The following is a 22443-nucleotide window of genomic DNA, read 5'->3' as shown; positions in this document are numbered from 1 at the left end:
TGCATTATCTCTAGAGGCCCAAAGATTCAGTTCACCTTTCTAGGTATTTCAATTTCAGGCTTGCATTATTTCTAGAGGCCCAAAGATTCAGTTCACCTTTCTAGGTATTTTAGTTTGAGGCTTGCATTATTTCTTGAGGCTCAAAGATTAAGTTCCCAGTCAGTGGCAAGCGGCCCTACTATCCATGCGGGTGTCGACCTCAACTCGCAAGGGCCAGCGTCGGAGGGGTTCCCGGGGCCTGGGCTCTACAGAGCCTTCATCCAGAGCGATAATGGCGAGCTCCTCCCTCGGTGCGTGAGGGGCTCCGGGCTCCCTCCATATCGTGAATGACTTCCGTGATGAGTTAGCTCATGCTTTGTTTCATGGAGTGTTTTTTTGTGAAGCTTGATTGACGACTTGTATGTTTAAGTGGGATATCTCATTTGTATGGACAAAGTAAAAATTATCATGTTTTGCATGTTTGATTTGTAAAGATGGTTCGTTTATGTCAATTGTGAGCGGGAGGAGGCCACAGAAGAGCCGGCCACACCAAATCCGGCAGGAAATAGGGTCCAAAGTAGTCAAATGATTGAGAATGAGCATTTATTGTCAATCTAACTCTGTTATCCATACACCTATTTGGTTTAGAGTTAGTTGAGGGTTAGAATCTAACTCTAACCTCTAACTAAGTTAGAGTTCTCCTTGTTTCGGTTCATTTCCATCATACTTTCCCCATTCCTGTGTTTTCAGTATCCTGCAAATGAAAGAGGCCCTTTTTTGCGGGAAAAATCAAAGAGGCCCTTAGACTGGTTTAGGTCCAGACATTTTTTATAAACGTGTTATGTCCAAAATTTAATGAACATGCTCCGGTTTCTACGAAAATAATCCAGTTTCATGTAGTAATTCATTCATTTATTTATTCTTCTGCGGGGGGTTTGCATGTAATTCGTGAGGTCTGAAATGTAAAGTACCCCGGCATATGCTCCGAGTTGTGCATGCACTACGACCCAGATGCTCTATGTCCCACATGTCGGCGAATGGGAGCATGTGGAAATAGCCTAGGAGTACATATAGGAGGATAAATGCGTGAAAAAATATGTACTGTGAAGCGTAGCTGCGGTTCGAAAAGGTGACCTAAAGTGATGACAGCTATAGGTCGCATGCACCCAAGTAGTGGTACTACTAGACATACGACTAATTTTTCCCTCAAAAAAAAGAGGCACGAGTGCTCAATACTCCTATTCTATCAGCACGAGTCCCATCTAACAACAGCATCCGTGCTATAGCTTGCTCTCCTCCCTCGTTTCTCTCTTCTAATTCTAAACTCGGCCGACGCCAGGTGGGCGGGGTGGGTTTGCTCAACTGCGGCCCCACCTCACAGTGAAAACATTACGACTGGAATAAAAATGCCATATACTCCCTGTGTTCCTAAATATAAGCCTTTTTAGATACTATTTCAAATATTAATACAGCATACAGATGTATGTAGACATAGTTTAGAGTGTAGATTCACTCATTTTGCTCCGTATGTAGTAGTCCCTTGCTGGAATCTTTAGAAAGACTTATATTTGGGAACGGAGGGGGTACTAAACTAAACAAACATTAAGGCCACGAGGCAATGCAGTGTTGGTTACAGGAGGCAAGAAGAAGAGATGCATCCATCAACGATGTCCACCTCCTCAACTCAGGGCGCCGACCCACCGAACGACGCCTAAGTAGCAGCGGCTTTCGTGGCCAGGTCAACGTTCTTCTGAACAATGGCGTCCAAAGATTCCAGCCGTTGGAAGAAGGCCAACGTCTTTCTGTCCTCGCTTGCCTTGTAGTGGCCTATGTAGACGATTTCCTCGTAGACGTGGATGTGCAAGTCGACGGTTTCTTGCATGGTGAGGCGCTGCGCGGTGAGCGTGGCCTCGAGGTGCACATTCTTCGTCGCAACCTCTGGCACCTGCAGGTCTACCAGGGCTTGAAAGAGTTCGTCACCATGGAGGCCGAAGAGGGTGGCAGGCAATGAGGAGCCTGGGTGCGCGGGCTGGAGCAGTACAGCAAGGTCGTCCACGCGCTTCTTGACGGCGGTTAACTTGCGGATGGAGTTGACCATCATGTCGTCCATGTGAGAGGCGAAGCCGGCGTCGACGAGGGCTATGATGCCGGCGGTCACCAGCACCGTTCGGAAACACTGCATGGTGCGGGGCCGAAGGCCGATGCCTTGGATGATTTGGCACAGCCGACTGCCACTCGCGTCCATCGCCTCCATAGGTGCTTGTGGCTTATGGTCACTTGGTCTTGGATTGGAGTGAGCAGTGTTGCGCAGAGACTTGGGAGTAGATGGATTGGAGTGGTGGGGCGCCTTTATATGAGAGTCCAAACTCTGTTGCATTCATATCGTGATGGCTCTATTCTGCTTCTCCAATTAATTCCCTCTGCATGTAATTGAGGATGCATCATTGACCGTTCAATGTCTCGGGAACCGCTACCCTCTCCCTCCTTGGCATTCAAGCACCTATGGAGGTGACTACCACACGCGTCTATCGTGTGTCAGGAGACGTTCCCATCGACGACGAGGTGCCTATGGTGACTTCGTAAATTTCAAGATGATAGTGTCATGCGTGTGTGCGTTCATAGGGGTGAGTGTATGCACGTGTATATGAGCGCTTGCGTCTGTACTGTGTCAAAAACACGTAAATGCGTGTCAAAAAGAGACTAGTCAGTATCCTCAATATTGTGCACCTCGGAGACGAAAACGATAGAACTACGTATTTATTTACGGTGCAAATTCACTCATTTTGCTCCATATGTACTCCGTCTCGGTGTAGTATAGTCACTTGTTGAAATCTCTAGAAGGGCAAATACACCTTTCTGGTTTACAGGGCTATACTAGCAAGTAGTTCTACGTACTAGTACAATAGTGGGCTCACAAAGCAATTTTGTCTTATGCAAGAGCCTGGCTATATGCGTGCTCCAATGTTCACAACTGCCATGTTTGGGTTGTGCTTGGCTCTTCGCCTCTTCGAGAAGATGAACAATGATGTTACTACTACTACTTCTACATTGTCGAATCCACTGTTGCATGTCCGTCCACCGCGAGCGGGAGGGATAGCTTGTTGTAGAAGTACTATAAGCAAAAGCATGTTCTCGTTTGCGAGCAACCGTGTGCATGGGCGAGGGAGAAGGCGTGTAGTAGTAAAATCAAGCTTATCCTCGTTGTACGAGTTGACACGACACATCATAGCACTGGCCCCACATGCTTGCCTCTAAACTTGGCTGAAAGACCCGCAGTGTACAATATATTTGCTGCAACCTCTAACATTTACCCACCATAAATTAAAATATATATTCCTGTCTTGACCAGATGAGCGTGCAAACTACAATCACCAGGGTGACAAGTAGGGCCAGAAGACTATTTTTTTAAACTTCGAGACGGCCACACAGCATGGAGCCGACCCCGATGATTTTAAGCTTATAGGCATGGTACACGCTACCCTAGACTACTCCACACATGAAACTGCCACACGAGCGTCCGGGCTGTGCTTGGCTCTTCGCCTCTTCGGGAAGTCGAACAATGATGGAGTACTACTGCACTGAAGGAGTACTACAGTATGCTTCTAGCCATCGGACAACGATTGAACTGCTGCATGTCTTAGGCGTGCGGGAGGGAGATCGTGTAGCCAAAGCTTCTCCTAGTCTTGCCAGCCACCACGCTCATGGGCGAGGGAGGGACGCTCCTGCCTTTGCGTGTATGATAGGTGGACCCAACAGGTGGGTGGCCAACCTGTCATACAGCCAAAGGCAGGTGCAATTAAGTCCGCGAGGGAGAGGAAAATCAAACTTCTCGTTGATGTACGAGTTGACGCGACACATCAAGCATTGCACTGGCTATATTTCAATAATTTGCGTTTACTGATGCATTAATTACAACGCATGCATGCATGCCAGGACTCTCCTTTTGATACTTCCATGTGTTGATTTAATGCACCTTGAAGTAGAATAAAATATGTGACGATAAAGCTTTGTAATGCCACGACCCAAGCGAGAGATGGTTGTGCATGAGGAGGGGGAGATCATGCACACGGAACATGACGCGACGATGGAGCTCTCTAAGGTCTCGATGGACTACCGTGCTCCACTGCCCCTTGTGCCTCCGCCCCTTGACGCCTCCAGTGTATGAGGTTTGAATACACCTCGTCCGTTTGGCTGATAGAGCAAGGTGCAGGTTTCTTGATTGATGTGATGTTCAATTGATTTCTGCAGTGCAAGGGAGGGCACCTGGCCTACATGGACTGCCACGTTGAGCGCCCCGGGAACCAGCCGCAGTGACAGAAGTGCAAGCACGGCGGTGGCTTCGATGTGCGGAACACGGCGGTGGACGCCGTCCCTCCGTTGGTGAGGGTGGAGTGCCCGCACGAAGGCTCTGGGCTCTACGTCACTCACCACAAGCTCGCCGATCACTAGAGCGTGTGTCCGCTCGCGCCCTGCAAATGCCTTGTGCCCGTCTGCGGCTACGAAGGCCCACCGTCGGTGCTCTACCACCGCATCAGCACCGCGCATCCCATGCCCGTGCACAGGATCCAGTAGGCAAGGTGCTCCAGCTGCAAGTGCCACTGTCGGAGCCACGGCTCTTGGTGTTCGCGGAGGAGGACGGCTGAGCATTTTTCTTGGTCGGCGGCGTGCTCAACATCGGCGCGCCCATCGCCGTGTCGGTCGTCTCCATCAGAGTGGGGGCGTCCCCACTGCCGTACTACATGGCCAAGCTGTGGGCGAACGGCCCACCGGGGGAGCCCAAAGGCACGACCGACGCCGTCAAGGTGGAAATGGAGGTGAGAAGCAGCAAGGATCCCAACGACGTCGACGTGCAGGAGCTGACAAAAAAAAAGACACATCCGTGACATTTTGGGCCGAACAATTTTTTTTCCTGTCATACATATGACACTTCTATGACGATAATTGTGACAAAACCCGGTATCATCATAGATGTGGTGGGCTCCTACTTCTATGACAAAAAATCATGACAGAAAATGGGCTTTTCGTCCTGGGCAGGCCGGAGACACAGCTGCATGACATTCTTTGGGCCGTCCATGATGGAAAAACCCGTGGTAGAAGTGAGGGGAGGAAAATTTTGGGGAGTTGGCGGTTACGGTGGGAGGTCGGGGGCGGAGCAATGCACGATTCTCTCGTACGTACGCGCGTGTCTGCGGGGCGTTGGTTCTAACTGAAGCCGAGCGAGGCGTTGGGGTCTAACTGAACCCGAGCGATTGCACTGCAGGCTACGTGTTACTGAACCCGAGCGATCGATCGATGGCTGTTAACTGAACCCGATGGAGCAATTCCTTCGCTACTGCTGCTAACTGAAGCCGATCGATGCTGCCTCTGGGATGAACAGTGAGCGTTGCAGGGGGGGTGGATGAACAGTGAGCGGTGGCGTTGCCTCTGGATGAACAGGAACCCGTGGTGTGGAGGGCTGGATGAACAGTAGATGGTGGAGGGGTGGCCGTGGAGGGGTGGCTGAACAGGACCCCGTGGTGTGGAGGGCTGGATGAACAGTAGACGGTGCAGGGGTGCCCGTGGAGGGGTGGTTGAACAGTAGCCGGTGGAGTAGCGCGCGGTGGAGGCTGGATGAACAGGAGCCCATGGAGGCTGGAGGAGGTCGACGGTAGGAGTTCCGTTTCGTCCGTTTTGCGGTATGGCACACCCCTCCCGATCAACAGGACCCCCGTTTCGACCGTAGGGGGTCCGTTTCGTCCGTTTTGCGGTACGCCACACCACTCCCGATCAACAGGACCCTCGTTTAGAGCGTAGGAGGTCCGTTTCCTCCGTTTTGCGGTACGCCAGGCCCCTCCCGATCAACAGGACCCCGTTTCGAACGTGGCCGGTCGAACACAAGGCCGTTTCCTCCATTGTGCGGTACGCCAGGCCTCGTTTCCATCGCCTGTTCCGTCCGAGCCCTCCCGATGAACACGACCATGCATTCCATTTGGACCCAGCCAGTTGGCTCCCACGTGTTCCGTTGCCTCCCGATGAACACGACGCATTCCGTTGCCTCCCCATGAACACGACGACGACGTTGTTTCTCCGTTCCGACCCAGCCATGTACGTATGCACGAGTAGGCGTTCGAGACCCTGCCCGTATGTACGTACGTGGCCGTATTTTCTTTCTTGCACCCTCGCCGCTGTACGTACGTGTACATGCTACGTGCGCGCCTCTACTACGACACGTGCGCGCCTCTACTACGACACGTGCGCGCCTCTACATCGACCAGTATGTACGTACATGTTCGCGACCAGAATGACAACGGTATGTACGCTTCGACCGGGTGGGTCCTGACTGTCAGGCACTTCCTTGCCTGCGAAGATGTAGCTGGTGGGTCCCAGCAGTCAGGGGGCGAATCGTTTTGGGGTTATTTTTGCCCGGACGCACTTCCTTGCGTGCGAAGATGTAGCCGGTGGGTCCCAGCAGTCAGGTGGGCGAATCGTTTTTTCACGGACGCACTTCCTTGCGTGCGAAGATGTAGCTGGTGGGTCCCAGCAGACAGGGGGAAATGTTTTTTTTGCGAAATACGGTGGCCCGTCTGGTGGGTCCCCGCTGTCGGGTGGAGGAATAATTATTTTGCGCGTAATAAGGAGGCACTTCCTTGCTGCAGCCGTGGACCCAGCTGTCAGCCTCTCAACGTATAGTCCACGTCCGATGGAAGCCATTCCTTGACCACGTTGACCATGCCGCGCCGAGAGCACCAGGACGATGGATGATGGCGAGGCATTGGAAGGGGACGGCCCGGAGCCGGGGAAGACACGGCAGTGGATGCCCACGTGTAGAGGAGTATGAGGGTTCACTCGTTCGGCTGCAGTGTGAGGCTGCCGTCGCCGCAGAATAACAGGGGGTGTGGGTGCATAGAGGGATGGCCTGGCAGCGGTGGGAGTAGTAGGGGGCGGTGAGGCCTCCGTGGCATCACAGCCGGCCACGGGCGGCAGGAGCAGGCGGCACGACCGGTGCTGCTTTGGGTGGCTGGAGCAAGAAGACCAGAGGTGGAAGAAGCACTACGGCCGTTGGATGGACATCGTACGGTCACTGGAGCTAGAATCGTTCATATATTGACTAAAGTTGACAAAGGCCTCCGTCCCAGTCAACTTAGTAGGCCCACAAGTCAGCCTCCCACCAGGGTTGGTCCCAGCTAGCAGGGGGGTATTCATTTTTTTGTGCGTAATAAGGAGGCACTTCCGGTGGGTCCGAGCTGACAGCGGGGGGAACGTTTTTTTCGCGAAATATAGTGGCCCGACCTGTTGGTCCCAACAGTCAGGGGGAAACGTTTTTTTGCGAAATACTGGTGGCCCGTCCAGTGGGTCCCAGATGTTAGGTGGAGGAATAATTATTTTCCACGTAATAAGGAGGCACTTCCTTGCGGCTGACGTGGACCCAGCTGTCAGCCTCTCCACGTACAGTACTCTTCCGATGGAAGTCGGTCATTGACCACATTGACCACGCCGCGCCAAGAGCACCACAGCGGTGGAGGACGGCGAGGCCTAGGAAGGGGACGACGCGGAGCCGGGGAAGACGCGGCAGTGGAAACCCGCGCGAAGAGGAGTACGAGGGTTCACCGGTTCGGCTGCGGTGTGAGGCTGTCGTCTCCGCAGAATAACAGGGGGTGTGGGTGAGTAGAGGGATGCCCTGGCCAGCGGTGGGAGTAGTAGGGGGCGCTGAGGCCCGCGCGGCAGCACAGCCGGCCACGGGAGGCAGGAGCAGGCGGTCCCGCCGGCGCTGCTTTGACGGCTGGAGCAAGAAGATCAGAGATTGAAGAAACACGACGACCGTTGGATTGACATCCAACGGTTACGGCTGTTAGAATCATTTGTTGACGTAGTATATAATAACTAAAAAAATCTTGCATACGCGTCAACTAAACAGGCCCATAAGTCAGAGCACTCCCTCTTTTTTTAGTAATTTATATATAGCTCATGGCAACTTCTTATGCAATTTATTGCAGTCGTTTTTTTGGTTGGCCAGGGCCAATTTCGCATATTTCTGTGGGTTCCAAACTATTTTTAATACCGAAATGTCGAGCCAGATTTAAAGTACTTTGAAGATATATTTGAATTAGGTTAATGCCCAGTGAAATAGGAATCTGAAAATGTGAAAAAAAATCAGAAATTATAAAGTAATTGCCAATTTGTCATCTGTTTTTATATTTACAACCCATTTCATATTACTTTCAAGGCGTAGAAAAATAAGTAGGCCTGGATTGGGTATTCTTTAGAAAAAATAAACTGGGCTCATTTGCACAAAGAAAAAATAGCTGGGCTGGTCACATGGTGAACATAAAATATAAGCCTGGGTTAGACGGGCCACGACCCAGTTCAAACCCTGCTCCGTCTCAACAATACCAAACAAAAAAAATACTGCTCGAGTAGCTACGTCCCAGGTGTCAGCCGATCTTGTGTTGTTCTCTTGTCTATTGACTATATACGCTCACAATGTCGTGAGTCCCAGATGTCAGGAAAACACTAGGAGGAAGGATTTTATTTTTCCATACGCTGACGTGGTGGGCCCCTACTATCATCCTCTCCACATACTTCTGCCGATTCCTGTTGTTTGTTGACCATGTTGACAACGCGGGAGGGCGGCGCCGTGGCGAGCGCACCAAAGCGCGCGGAGGACGTCGGTGTTAACGATTTAGGAGATGGTGGGGCGGTGATGCGTGCGCTAAGGCGCAGCCAGTCGTGGGAGGCGGAAGCAGACGGCCCCGCCGGCGCTGGTTTGGTTTTGGCGGCTGGAGGAAGACAAGACTGAAGAAACACGACAGACTGTAAAAGCAGCAGGAGTACTTAACAACCTTAACTGAAACCAGCAGGGGCACTTAACAACCAAAGCAGAAAGTAGTATGAGTACTTATACAGGTTCAACCATACAAAGCATGCCTCGAACAATGCTACTTTGCCTACAGGCTACAGTTAACCAAGGTTGAGGCCGCCAAGCCCCAGGACAAGGCCTAGGTGCCACCTCGCACATCCACAACCTTCTAAAAGCGGCTTCATCTCGCAACGTGGTCAATAAACAGGATATTCACTTTAGAGCTATGGAAAAGTATGAACATAATCTTCTGTCCTATTCTCCAAGATGGACAGGCCTTCATTATCTGAGACCACCCACGAATAAGTATCTTTTCGCCTCCAAGGGGAATTGAGTAGGTCGACATAAACATCATGTTGTGACCAAGCGCAAGTCTGACCCGACCATGGTCAAGCATTTGTATAGGAACAATAGAACTCGGCAGTTCCTGTTTCAAGAAGATCACAGCTGTAAAACTGTGTATAAGCAATAGTTTATGAACAACATATATAACAGAAAACAGCTCGTACCATAAGTTTCTCGACACAGTTGGACCTATTCAACGAAGCAGTGGCACACATATCCCACATGGCCTTCCACCATTGAAACGCCCCACAAGGACCTCAAGACGATCACTAAAGTGTAGGAACATGTGGATGTCGTCCCAGTCAACTTCAGTGCCATCAGTAACAGCCGAGTTACTATAGAATAAGAAACGAGCAGCCTGCTTAACTCTGAAAAAACCTACACGTGCCACCAATTATAAGAAAATATTAGTTAGAAGTATCATCTTCGTGAGATATTCGTTGCTAATTCTAAAGTTAAATTGTGATTAGTTAGACAGAATAGGTGGATTCAGAAGTAATCGAGGCAGCAAGCAAGAGCCAGATATAAAACTAACATGGATGAACAATTGGAACGACGTCGGGGTGGAAGATCGCAGTGAAGATGAGACCAGGTTCTGCTATTTCCATCAACATTCGTGCGCCAACTTTCAGTCCGTAACACTTGAGAAAGTTTATCCAAGTTCGGCCATAAAAAAAGCATCGATCTTCTTGGTTCATGAACCCAACTCGGAAGTAATATCCATGGATTTTCTTCACTATGACCATTAAATTAGTGTATTTAGTTATGGCAAGGCCGAGCATCTTGAGTACATGTGTTCTGGCAGAGCAAATAATACACTGCAAGAAAAATAATATGAGAACACAACATGTTCAAAAAAAAACCACCCTCCCAGATGGAGAAGAGGATTCTAGGAACATACTGTGCGCATTTCAAAATGTTGTGGTAGGATGAGAAGGAACAAGTGTGGCGTCTCGCCGAAGGCGCAGAAATCTATAGGGTACTCGCACTTTGGGCACTGCAACTGAAACACACTAGATTCAGTATGAAGAAAAATGCATCAACGGCGGCGGCTTCCATCCTAGGATTACCTGCGACCAAGGGACTTGGATTTATCGGGGATGGATGAAGAATTCGTACCTGGTTCTCCTTGAGAAAACCCTATGCAATCGCCGCGCGGGGGTTTTCTCTGAACAAGCAGACAAGGGAGAAGGGGATTCAGGCCCAGTGAAATATTTCCGCTTCATCCGTCCAGCTTACTGCTAAAGCTGGAAAGGGGGGTTATGATTTGACGGCTCATTGGGCATTACTGCGTCGCTACGACCGGGGCGCTACGACTGTTGTGCACTCAAATTTGTGCATATGGCACGTGGACCCCATTGCCGGTTGCCCCACATATGAGCGAAAGGAAGTAGAAAGACAGGAGTAACTAGTTACACATAAATATATTTTTTGACAGAGAGATACTCCCTCTGTAAAGAAATATACAAATCTTTTATATCACAGGTTCACCTTGCCAAGAAATATACTCCCTCTACAACGCACGGGCATTATGGAGGTTTAGCTGAGAATATAATACTCAGATAGGCTGATGGTTCTGGAATTTGGGCCGCAGGCCGACCCTGCATGTTTGGGGGCCCATGTGTTCTACCTCAGTGCTTTTCATATTGCAAGCGATCGGTACTGCGCTGGTTTTAGATGTTGTCGCAAGGTGAATACACAAAATTGAATAAAGCACGACAGCTGTTGGAATGAAATCGAATGACAGTTCCTAACCAACAATCAGAGTTGCAATTCTATCAACGATATACCATGTGATAAATAATAATGTCGTACTACTTATACACACATGACACTTGTTTCACCATGCCAGATTATTAAATCAAAATATCTCGGAGGATCGGTCAGTTCGGCAGTTGCGTGCTGCTACTGAAGAATTTCAAAGTTGATTTGGACCAGCTCTCCTTGCCGAGAAAGTTCGATTTTGGCATCATCCCCTACCACAAGATATGATTTAGATTTGAACCTTGACCATCCTTTAGCATCAATCATCATGCGACCATCCTTTGTACTTACGGTATATTGAGCAGGTTCATTCACACCAAGGTTGCGCATGGTAAGAGAAACTTGGCCGCGGTCGCCCGGATTGTTGAACAACTCCCTCATTGCTCTAGGAATTCTCTGTTTGAAAACAAGAAGACATACCCAAACAGTTAGATCAACACAGTGAATCATGTGAAACAACATGGAAAGAAAAAAGAACGAAGCACTTGGGTGGCCAATGCTTACCAAGAAGGTCGACATGTCGGTTTTTGTAAGGACTTTGGTATATGAAGTGCGAACTGCAGCCCAGTTTGTTGCCGGTGCAACTGCACGGGCCAGACCAAATGCAAGTGCAAGTGTTGGTGCAGGTGCCGAAGCCGTCGCTGCGGCCGGAGATGGTGCTGCTTGTAGAGCTGGTGCCGGTGTCGATGCCCGATCCTCCGGTAGATCAGACTGATCCGCTGACGCGGTCGGTGCCCAATCCTCAGCTGGATCAGACTGAGCTGCTGCCGCTGTCAGTGCTAGAGCAACTGCCGGTGCTCGATCTGTGCGAGACAGCGGCGATCGTGTCTGGTCTGCTATGATCTGCTTTCTAGGATCCGTGACCGTGATCCAGTTTTTTTCTTCATTTCTTTTAAACGCGAGAAGGACTAATTGTGGCGTTTTTGTTAAACCAAACTGCAGTTCGTCATAGGGATTTAGCTTGTACTCAGACAATAGACTGATCCAATTTTTCCAGTAATATAAGTGATGGACAGTGCCCTCATTACTGACATGACATAAGAAGTGAAACCTGCAAAAATAGCCATCATAGAGCAAACCAAACAGTTTATTCTGTGATGAATGTCACATGGCAAAACCTGCATCGTAAAATTGCAGGAAAAGAAAGAAAACATGACATTAAATCAATAAGATTTAGACAGTAAATTAATAAGATTTACTTGATGTGACATGAGTGAATCCTCACGAGGAAATCACTATGTTGAAGTACTAAACGGAAGATTGATCGTCCAACTACGCGTGGCATGCAGGGGCCCTGCCTACTCCCACAAGCAGGACAGCCCAGAGGTCATGACAAATCGTATGGACCGAACATCCATGGGACTGGAAATCCTGGTGGGTGCGATAAACCCTGCAATGCATACAGATATTGGAGTGTAACCATAATTGATAAACTGTCCTCACAAAAAATATGATCTGGATATTTCAAAATGTACAGACTAAATTGAGTGGACAGACATTAACATAGACCGTTCTCAGGACTGACCACACACCAAAAGCGCAGTACTAATAAACAATACAGGGTTCACAAACACAAATCAAGTACTAAACAATAGTACTTCCTACAGACAAGCAAAGTTGCACTAACTAAACTCTGCAGACTATTTCTTGCCACCGACCTACGGGATGAACCCCGCATAACTAACTAGGCCATGGACTTCGTGTGAGATGTCTACATGCACCATCACCATCTTGTCAACCTTGGAGAAACTAACAGAGTGGTCATTCCACTCATAAACATGATGATGAAGACAGGCCGCATCAGATTTGTTGGGAAGCTTTACAAGAACCACACCCTTCGTAATCGAAGGCACAGCCAGGAAATTGTTGTTGTCAAGTACAACCTCGAGAACACGCCTGACAACAATGCTACAGGAAAACACTAGTTCAGGACATGTGGCGACAAGGACACATCACTGAATAGTTCAGCAGTAGGACTCATCATCAGGTCTTCCAGTTCACACGACATGACTTTGAGAACTTTCATCTCCACCGCGGACCTGGTTCTAATTCAAACACAAACCATATTTCATTACTACCTCCGTTCAGAAATATAAGATGATATTCGATATTATACTCCATATATGACTACATATACGCACAGAAATGAGTGAACAAAGACACTAGAACATGTCTTCAAAGGCATGAGAGCAGAGGGATTACATGCAATATCCATAACACAAGTTAGTGAGGCAAATATACCGTCTTAAAAGGTAGCATTGATGTTCATAAAGTACTCCCTCCGTCCCAAAATTCTTGTCTTAGATTTGTCTAGATACGGATGTATCAAGTCACATTTTAGTATTAGATACATCCGTATCTAGACAAATCTAAGACAAGAAATTTGGGACAGAGGGAGTAGTTGAAAGTAATCTATAAGAAATCAGTGTCAACCTCTCGCATGTTTTGGTATAAAGAGGAATTTAGAACCATCATTTGGCACACTAAAATCACATGCAAGATCACCCAGAAAGTTGTACTACCAGTACTAGTACTGCGTGTTAGATGAAAAAACACGATCAAGATCGAGAAAAAGATCGTCAACAAGAGACATTACCTAGACTTGCTTAATGAGGGATCCTGGAGAGGGGGACTTGGACAGGGCGATGCCTTTGAGCTTGTCTGCGGTAGTCTCGGCGGGGTGCTTGCGCTTCTTTGTACCATGAGCCTTGACGGTTTTGGCCAGAGCCATAGACATCACGTCAGCCGGTGCTCCGGTGTCCATCCAAGGGAGGAAGCTGAGAGAGAAGAGTGAAAGGAGGAACGAGATGATGGAGAAGCGAAGCGAGTGGGGGTTTTCTTCAAGAGAGGAAGATGAGAGAGAAGAGTGAAATGATGGTTGCTTCGTCCGTCCAACTTACTGCTGGAAAGGAGGGGGCTTTGTGATTTGACGGCTCATTGGGCATTACTGCGGCGGTTTGATCGGGGTAGTCTACCGTCACTCTACTACGGAGTAAATTAGTGCATGGCTGGTGGACCCAGGTGCTGGCTGTCCCACACGTCGGCGAAAGTGAGTAATTTAGTGCATGGCTGGAGGAGGATCCGCACGGTAGAGTGTGTCCACTGTTTTTCATTCTGAAGAAAAAAATGATTACAGCAAGCGTTTCCACTCTTACGACGGAGGAGTGAGAAACACGACAGTCACTTGAACATACACAGTACTCCTACTACTAGGCATGTGCAGTGGTTCATACGTCAGTACTACACAATCTTGTTGCTGTGTTGTACGCATGTGAACTACTCCTATATGTAACATAGTACCACTTTTTTGACTGCCCGGTCGAGAATGAACGGTGAGATCACTGTTAACAGAACTAGGTCCAGAGCGCATGGAGAGTATGGTGCTACAGTACTCCACGAAACATGAACCATATGAAGCACATCATATAGTGTTAGATAGGGTGTATGAAGGGTGCACGGGATGGGAGCAAAAGTTCCCTTCTCGACCCACTTTTGGGTGTCTGGCAGAGTGCATGAAGGGTGCATGAGTCCACACTAGTGGGTTGACAAAAATACACGAAGCGGAAACAACTATATTGAGATGAGAATGCAACCAAACACACCCACACGGTTTGTGCTACAGTGACGGATCTGCACCGTCTGAGTTTGATCCAACGGTCATGTTGCGCCTAGACATGGACATGCCCATGCAGAGGGCGCCTAAACACCACCGAAGTCCCTCTGCTTCTCGAGGCGCACGACGTTGGTGATGCAGGGTGCAACCGCCCGCAGAGCCTGCTCCCGGTTGACGGGAGCCAGCTTGTCAAAGATGGCGTCCAATGGCACGAATGGATTCCGGTGACGGAGCCCTAAAAGGATTTACCCGACAACGGCGACGGCAGCGTGCAACCCCTCCTTGTCCAGCTCAGCCCCCACCATCGCACGGAGACGACTCAGCTCCTCAGAGATATAGGTGAAGAAGGAGACCAGGTTAGGAAGCTGCAACTCGTTGAAGTCGACCGGGTGGTCGAACGGGTTTAGCCCGACGACCGGCATTGTCGCGCTGGCATGACGGTAGGCATCGCGCAGCCGCAACACGTGCGTGGCAACTTGGTTCACCAAGTGGCTGAGGCGATCCTGGACCTCGTCACAATCGGCCTGCTCGCGCTCCAGCCGGCTCCCCTGACGGCCTAGCGTATCTCCCGCTTTCTGTAGCAACACCGCCGACGCCTCGAGCATCTTTGTGGTGGACGCCTGCCGCTTTTGAAGCTCCGTGAACTCCTGCACATAACGGAGGAGCATGGCACCCCTCTCCTCCTTGAGCTCACGGAGCTCCACGTCCTTGGCCCTGAGCTCCGCATCCTTGGCATGGAGCTCCTGTGTCAGGTGCCTCACCTCGGACACTATGATCTGCTATGCCGCCATGGCACCAGGTAGAAGCAATGGGGAGAGGAAGCAAAGGGGGCGAAACGGCTGAAAGGCAATGCAATCTACGGGAAGGCGAAGGGAGCCAGCCGACGAGTGGGGAATCTTTTGGTTTTCACCACGGTAAAACACCAGTCGACGGCTTCTCACATCAGGGAGCTGTGGGTTTTTACAGGCGGAGTCATCATGACTAATTGCTACCGTGCCTGCTCCCGTCAATCCAAAAATTAAAAATCCTGCCGCGCCTGCTCCCGTCAATCAAAAAATTTAAAAACCTGCCGCACCCAAACACCAGAGCAACGCCACGGTGGATATTTAAATTTACCTGCCGGCAAGTAGATAAAAAAAGGGGTGAAAAAACAAATGTGGTAGCGGCCTAGCTAATCGGTCGAACTAGCCCAACTAGCTAGCCACTGTGCTTCACTAACGTACTCGGCAGGAAAGGTGGTCTTTCGTGATTTGACAACTCATTTACTTGCTTCGGTGCTACGACCGAGGAGGACCCAGAAAACGCGCGTAGGGCGTGCCACGTCAGGAAGAATATATGCGTGCACCACCCGGGAGGACCCCGAAACCGCATGGTAGGGTGTGCCACGTCTCGGCACGGAGGAAAAATGTGCGTGTAAAATATACTGTATCAGACGTAGTACCTATGGTTCGACCTCGAGACCCAGCCAGTCGGTCGAAAACACCCCACTAACCACACAGCTTCATCATGCAAATGTGGCACGGTTAGCTCCGTCTCGACCAGTCGCAATGTCTCTTGTTCTAGGTGATTTTTCTATTTTCCAAGCTTTTTTTTAGTTGTAATAACACCACGGCAAGCTAGCGCCGCTCTTCGCGTGTGCCCGTGCAAAGGTTAGACGATGGAGAGAAGAGAGATTGAGATTGCAGACTTGGGACCACCCGTAAGTGAGACAACGGTCATGCACGTGTTGATGAGGCACTCCCTCTACTCTACTCAACGCAAGTACTGTATATAAAATCAAGTTATGGGACAAAGCCAACAACCGTTTGTTTTTTCAGGCTATGGACTTACGCTTTGTAGTCCAGGTTGCCAGTTCGAATCTCGTCTTTCAGATTTGTTAGTTTTAGGTCCAAATTTGATTAATGACAATTGGGACCCCGGTGTGTTGTTTCGATATTTCAGTGTAGGATGGTTTTTTTGAACAAACACTTTGCGCGGTTAGACAAGTAACGGCATGAGTTACACGTATTTTGCAAGTTTACGAACGAAAATGACAGCGGCATAGAATATCACATCCACCCCGCAGCTTAGATACTATGGTGATACGAGTTTTTACACCGTTGGAAGTGAGATCCAATGGCTTGGGAGTAGTCTTTGTAATTATGCGAAATTTCTAAACTCTCCAAAGTTTTTTTTTGCAAATAAAACATTCAGGCCTCGTGTGTGCCACTGCATCTTCGATCCAACGGCTCCTCGGTGCTAATATTAGGTGCTCCCCGTAGCCTAATTACCCACTACGGTGATATGAGCATCTAGGTCGTATGATCAGTGATCAGATGGCACATGCATAATACTTGTACTTTCTGCGCATTTCCCAAACTCTATCAGCCGTATATTGCAAAAACATTCAAACCTCCTACTGTGGGCCGTTAGATCTCAGTGAACTCGTATCACCATAGAATCTACGGTGCGGGAGCACCTCATACTCTCCCGTGCGAGAAAACATAAGGTGCTATCGCAGCTTGGATGCTACGGTGATACGAGCTTGGAGGTCGTTTGATCTGAGATCCAATGGCATCTGAGCAGTCTTTGTGCTTGTAAGCAGTGGACGAACTCTTTTGGGGCTTTTCTGCAAAAAACCATTCGAACCACCGAGGAGGTGTTGGGTCACAAATCCAACTCCTCCGAAGAGCTTGTATCACCAAAGCATCTAAGGTGTGGTGGCACATGATATTCTTACATACAGGAGAATATGATGTCCTCCTTCATCTTAGATGCTACGGTGATATGAGATTCGAGGTCGTTGGATATGGGATCAAAGGGCATCTAAGTAGTTTTTGTACAAATTGTGTGCAATTCTCAAACTCATCAAGGTTTCCTGCAAAAAAATTAAGACACATCATGTGAGCTGCTATATCTCAGATCTACAAGCTCCAAGCAACTCGTATCGGCATATAGCATGGAAGGTATGGGGGCACATGATATTCTCCCGGGGAGGAGGGGTGGGGGGTGCACAACCAATCGGTGGTTGGGAGGGTGGGAACAAATATAATCTAAACAACCCTAAACAGAGCTTCACAGTTTTATCTAAGGTCAAGGGGTTGACCCCCGACAATCATAGCTCTGCCTAAACACAACATTTGCATGTACTGTAGTACTAGACTTAATATTCATGTTTCAGTTTCATGTTCATTTTAAATATTGAACTGAGGACCATGGATGTCTTACATTTTACTCCCTTCGTTCCTAAATATTAGTCTTTTTAGAGGCTTCAAATGGACTGGCACATACGGACATATATAGACATATTTTAGAGTGTAGATTCACTCATTTTTCTTCGTATGTAGTCACTTGTTGAACTCTCTAAAAGACTAATATTTAGGAATAGAAGGAGTATCTTTGAACTCGTGTCATACATGCAAGGGTTGGAAAAATAGATGCACTATACTTATTGGATTGTTGTTGTGTTCGTGCGTGTGTGTCTTTGTGTGTGTGTGTGTGGTCATATGCTTGATACATACAAAGTTTATCACCTCCATATTGTTCATCTCTTAAATTTGAATTTGCATTGGAAAACTTACTAGGGATACCCTGAAATGTGAAATCCACGTTGAGATCACTATATCACAAATTCACTCTAATTCAACGACTCGTCATAAATCAATTACCATGTTGAGATTAGTATTTGCAAGGAATATACGGGTATTGTAATACACATAGATTCATTCGGCAATTTAAAAGGTTCCTTTCGTATTCTCAAATGGTAGGACCCAATGGCGTACCAGCCAGACCTTGGCTCGTGTTGATCCTAAAAAAACAGGCTCGTGTCCTTCGGTGGCGTGCGTGGTACGCACATTAGGCAACCCCAACCAGTCGAGCCTCAGCGTTTCAAGTCGAAATATCTGGCGGCCAGAATTCCAGCCCTAGGAAATTTCCCTCATATCCCCGGTCCATAATGACTACCGATGAACAACGGAGGGATGCTTTAGTAACTAGACAATGTTACCTACCGTGCCGAGCACGGTTCAATTCCCTCGGTCGCCGCTCGTCAATGTCACCCGTCAACTGCATTGCCTAGTACTACTACTACTACACCAGGATGAGCACAGAATTGAGCCCGTTTGTTCGTGCCTAGTACTTTTTTTGTTCGTGCCTAGTACTTGAGTTAATATATCAGGCAATGCACTGGTACGGAGGGATTATCCTTTTACTCCCTGCTTTCCGGTTCATAGGGCTTATCTCAAAATTTTAGTTTTCCCATTTTATAAGTCTCAATTTGGTTGTTCCCCATCACATGTTGAGATTTCAAGGTGCAATAAATCATTACATGCAAGTATTAAGAGAAAATTGACCAATGCATGTACTTTATGCATGCATGCATTGCAATTAATGCATTCGTAAACACATTTTTTGAGGAAAACAAGCGCATTAATTGAGTGGTTTTGCAAACTACAACAATTGTTCCACCACTCACCATCTACGTTGGTTGGTGAGATTTTTGAATTGAGCCCTATAAACCGGAAAGGATGTTTAACTAAGCAAAATGTTTGACCAAATCCTTTCTTAAGAAATACAACAAGACAGATGTATGGCTTGAAAATTTATTGCATGATGCAGGTTATGATATTGTTTTGAATGCTGGGTCTTAAATTTCAGAAAATCCAAAAGGGAGCATAAATTCTTGAAACTAAGCATGGTCACGTGATATGGCACAAATATTACTTCATAAGTTTTTTCTTCAATTCGAGACAAGCTGCTTATGACAAGTTGCACAAATGAAGAGCCAAGGTATTTTGGAACAAAGACCTGTCACGTTTTTTTTTTTGAGGGAAAAGACCTATCACGTTAAGGCGAACGCTTTCACTATTGAAACCGTGGGCGTTTACGTGCCGCCACGAGGCCCCGCTTCTCATTGGCAGGTGCCGTCCCAGCAAGCGTGTGAGTCAACGGGAGGCGTGCGAGCAGACCGCTGCACCGGCTGTCAGGGAGGCATGCGAGCAGACCGCTGTGCAGACTCACCGGGAGGCGAGCCCTTTGACCAGGCTCCGCCGCCCACCGCTGTCCCAACTGCTCCCACTTTTAATGTCGCCGGCGCCGCAGTTTAAAATCAACACTGCACTACCCGGTATCGCTACAATCCTCTCTCTTCCTCTCCGATTCTCCTGTCGTCTACCTCCAACTAGCCTGACCTAAACGTACACCATGCCACATCACGATGGTCTGCCCTTAGTGTTCCAGTTTCATGAGGAAGACACCCAGCCGGAGTCTCAAGAAGATAAGGCGCTTTGGGACGAGCTTGAACTGGCCTTGCGGGAAGACGCCGTGCCTGTCCCCGCCCCCATTCCGGCTCCCGTCGCCCCGACTGTGCCAACGCCCATCCCCGTGGCATTGATGGGCTGGGAGCCGCACATTGTCACCGAGCTTGATGCCATGGGGTTCCACGAGGTCCCCGCCGACTTTCACGCGCCCGTGCGCCTGCCAGTGCATGCGCCTGTGGGTGCACTGACGCGCACGCCCGTGCCGGTGCCCGTGCACCTGCCAGCGCATGCGCATGCGTGTGCACTGACGTGCGCGCCCGTGCCGGTGCCGATGCACACGAACGTCTCCGCCGCGCCATTGACAGCGCCTGTCCCCGCGTGTGTGCCAGTGCCCCCCTCAGCGGCATGGATGGCCGCTGTCGACCGCTTCCTTGCACCAACGCCAGTCGCCTCCTCCCGCCAGTTGACTCGCTCCGAAGCTAGGCCAACGTCCAGGAGTACGCCAACAACGCTGCAAGACGCCACCGTCACCGTCGGTCAGTGGCCCGATGACACACAGAGCACGGCAGAGGAGCCGCTTCCCACCGGGAGACGCCGCCGTTGCCGCCGTGTAATCTAAATTTGCCATGAAAAACATTCAGATTGCCATGCTTAAAATCCGAACGTTTATCATTTCTGTTTATTTAAAGTCGGAGTCAGACTGAATGAAATGTATCGTTTGATCGATTGAATGTTCTGCTAGAGTCGTATCAAATTAAATATAAAACGTCATCAAGCCACATGTATTCCTTGTCATCCAACGACCTAGACTGCTTCAATGTCGAGCGCTCAACACATTTAGCGTGCAGTTAATTTCATGCCAAAAATAGTGCTAATCACATGACAACACGCAAATAATATCCTAGTAGTTAATATCCGCATGCACTTAATATACTTCCAAATTAACGTGCATTGCACGTACACACTGACTAGTGCTGCTAGTACGTGAAACTGGTTCCGTGACTTGTGAGTTGTGAACGCGTCCAGATATGGTCAACGGCAACATCGCCCGCAAGTTCTTCTTGTTTGCCCGTGCGTCTAAACGCATAAGGGGAGGAGAGAGAGAGCGCACACATGGAACCCACGAGTAAGTGAAGGCGAATAGTACTAAAAATAATATCACATGTTATGCATTAATTAGGCTGTGGTAATATAAAAACATTATGTGAACAAAGGGGGTACAACAAACATTGTTATTCTACATATGTTGCCTATTGACGTGCGGCCTGAAGGCCTGGTCACATATTCGATCCTCGTCCTTTATTTTTTAATTTGTATATGGGTCCAAATTTGTTTCATGACATGTGGGCCCCTTGGTGTGTAGTTTGTAGCACTTTAATTTGTGTGTCGAAATTTGTTCCATTCCAAGTGGACTATCGGTGTGTAGTTTTGTAGCTTATTTATAATAATTAAAGAGAACAACATAGTTTTTTCAATAATACCATGGTACAACGTTGAAGGTGAGAAAGGACGTGCGAGAGAGCGATGACCGAGCCAGAGGGAAATCAACTAGGGGAGTTGCGTGGGTTGCAACGATGTTTGGAGTAGTTGTGGGCCGAATGCTACGAAAATATAATCTAAACCAACCGGAATAAATGCCTACACAAATTAATCCAAGGTTGGAGTGCCCCTCGCAATGTAAATAGCTCCAGCTTTGCGAGGGACGGAGAGGTAGTAGTTTCAACACGTGGAAGATACGGTATGAGAAAGTGAGGTCAATCGAGAGACATATAGATAGAGAGACAAAGTGAGTGTGGTCCGACATTCATTGAACAAATATATATGCTCCGGAGAGATATTATCCGATTGAGCTTTTGGTAAGGGTGAGGGCTGTAAGATAGAGCTTGATAGATGATCCAGTCACAGACGTGTAGATATATTTTGTGCGTGAGAGGAAGCAAGGTCAAGCGATCACATAGGGTCGTCATGCGATCGAAAGAGTGAGACGGGTTGGAGAGAGTGACCTAGATAGACGATGTGCGTGAGAAAGTATACAATGTGAATAGGTCGAATTGGGCTCAAACATGGTGATATATCGTTTTTGTCCGAGAAAGAGCGAGGTAAATCGAGACATACACACACACACACACACAGAGAGAGAGAGAGAGAGAGAGAGAGAGATTGAGTGAGAGTGGCTCACCATGAGGTCGAAAGAGTAGCGGCGGCTTGGATGGATTGACCTAGATAGACAATCTGCATGAGAGAGTATAGAGTGTTTTGATCGAGGCCCGAACAGGGAGATATATCATTTGTGTGTGAAAGAAAACGAGGTTAAACGAGACTCAGATAAAGAGAGCGAGATTGAGAGAGTGTGGCCCGCCGTGCGGAAGAAAGAGTGAGACAGTCTCGAGGGAGTGACCTAGATGTACAACGTGCGTTCGTGCGCACGAGAGGTTGGGGGGGCTAGATAGGCAATGCATGTATTTAGCGCGAGAGGGTGAGAGGGAGAGGGGGGAGAGAGAGAGCTCGACATGGGGTGCAATGGCGAGTGTGTGAGGTAAATACATTTGGTAACAGGAGTGGAAAAAGGGGTTGTGTAGTTGAGAGACTTAGAGATCGAAACATGGAGAGAAAGAATGAACGTGTGTTGGAAACCGATAGCTTGCTAAGGTGGTTAGGAGAGGAAGATT

Source organism: Triticum aestivum, chromosome 1B (genome assembly GCF_018294505.1).
Source record: "Triticum aestivum cultivar Chinese Spring chromosome 1B, IWGSC CS RefSeq v2.1, whole genome shotgun sequence".
Taxonomy (NCBI): domain Eukaryota; kingdom Viridiplantae; phylum Streptophyta; class Magnoliopsida; order Poales; family Poaceae; genus Triticum; species Triticum aestivum.
The sequence above is the reverse complement of the archived record's forward strand: the minus strand, read 5'-3'. Positions refer to the sequence as shown.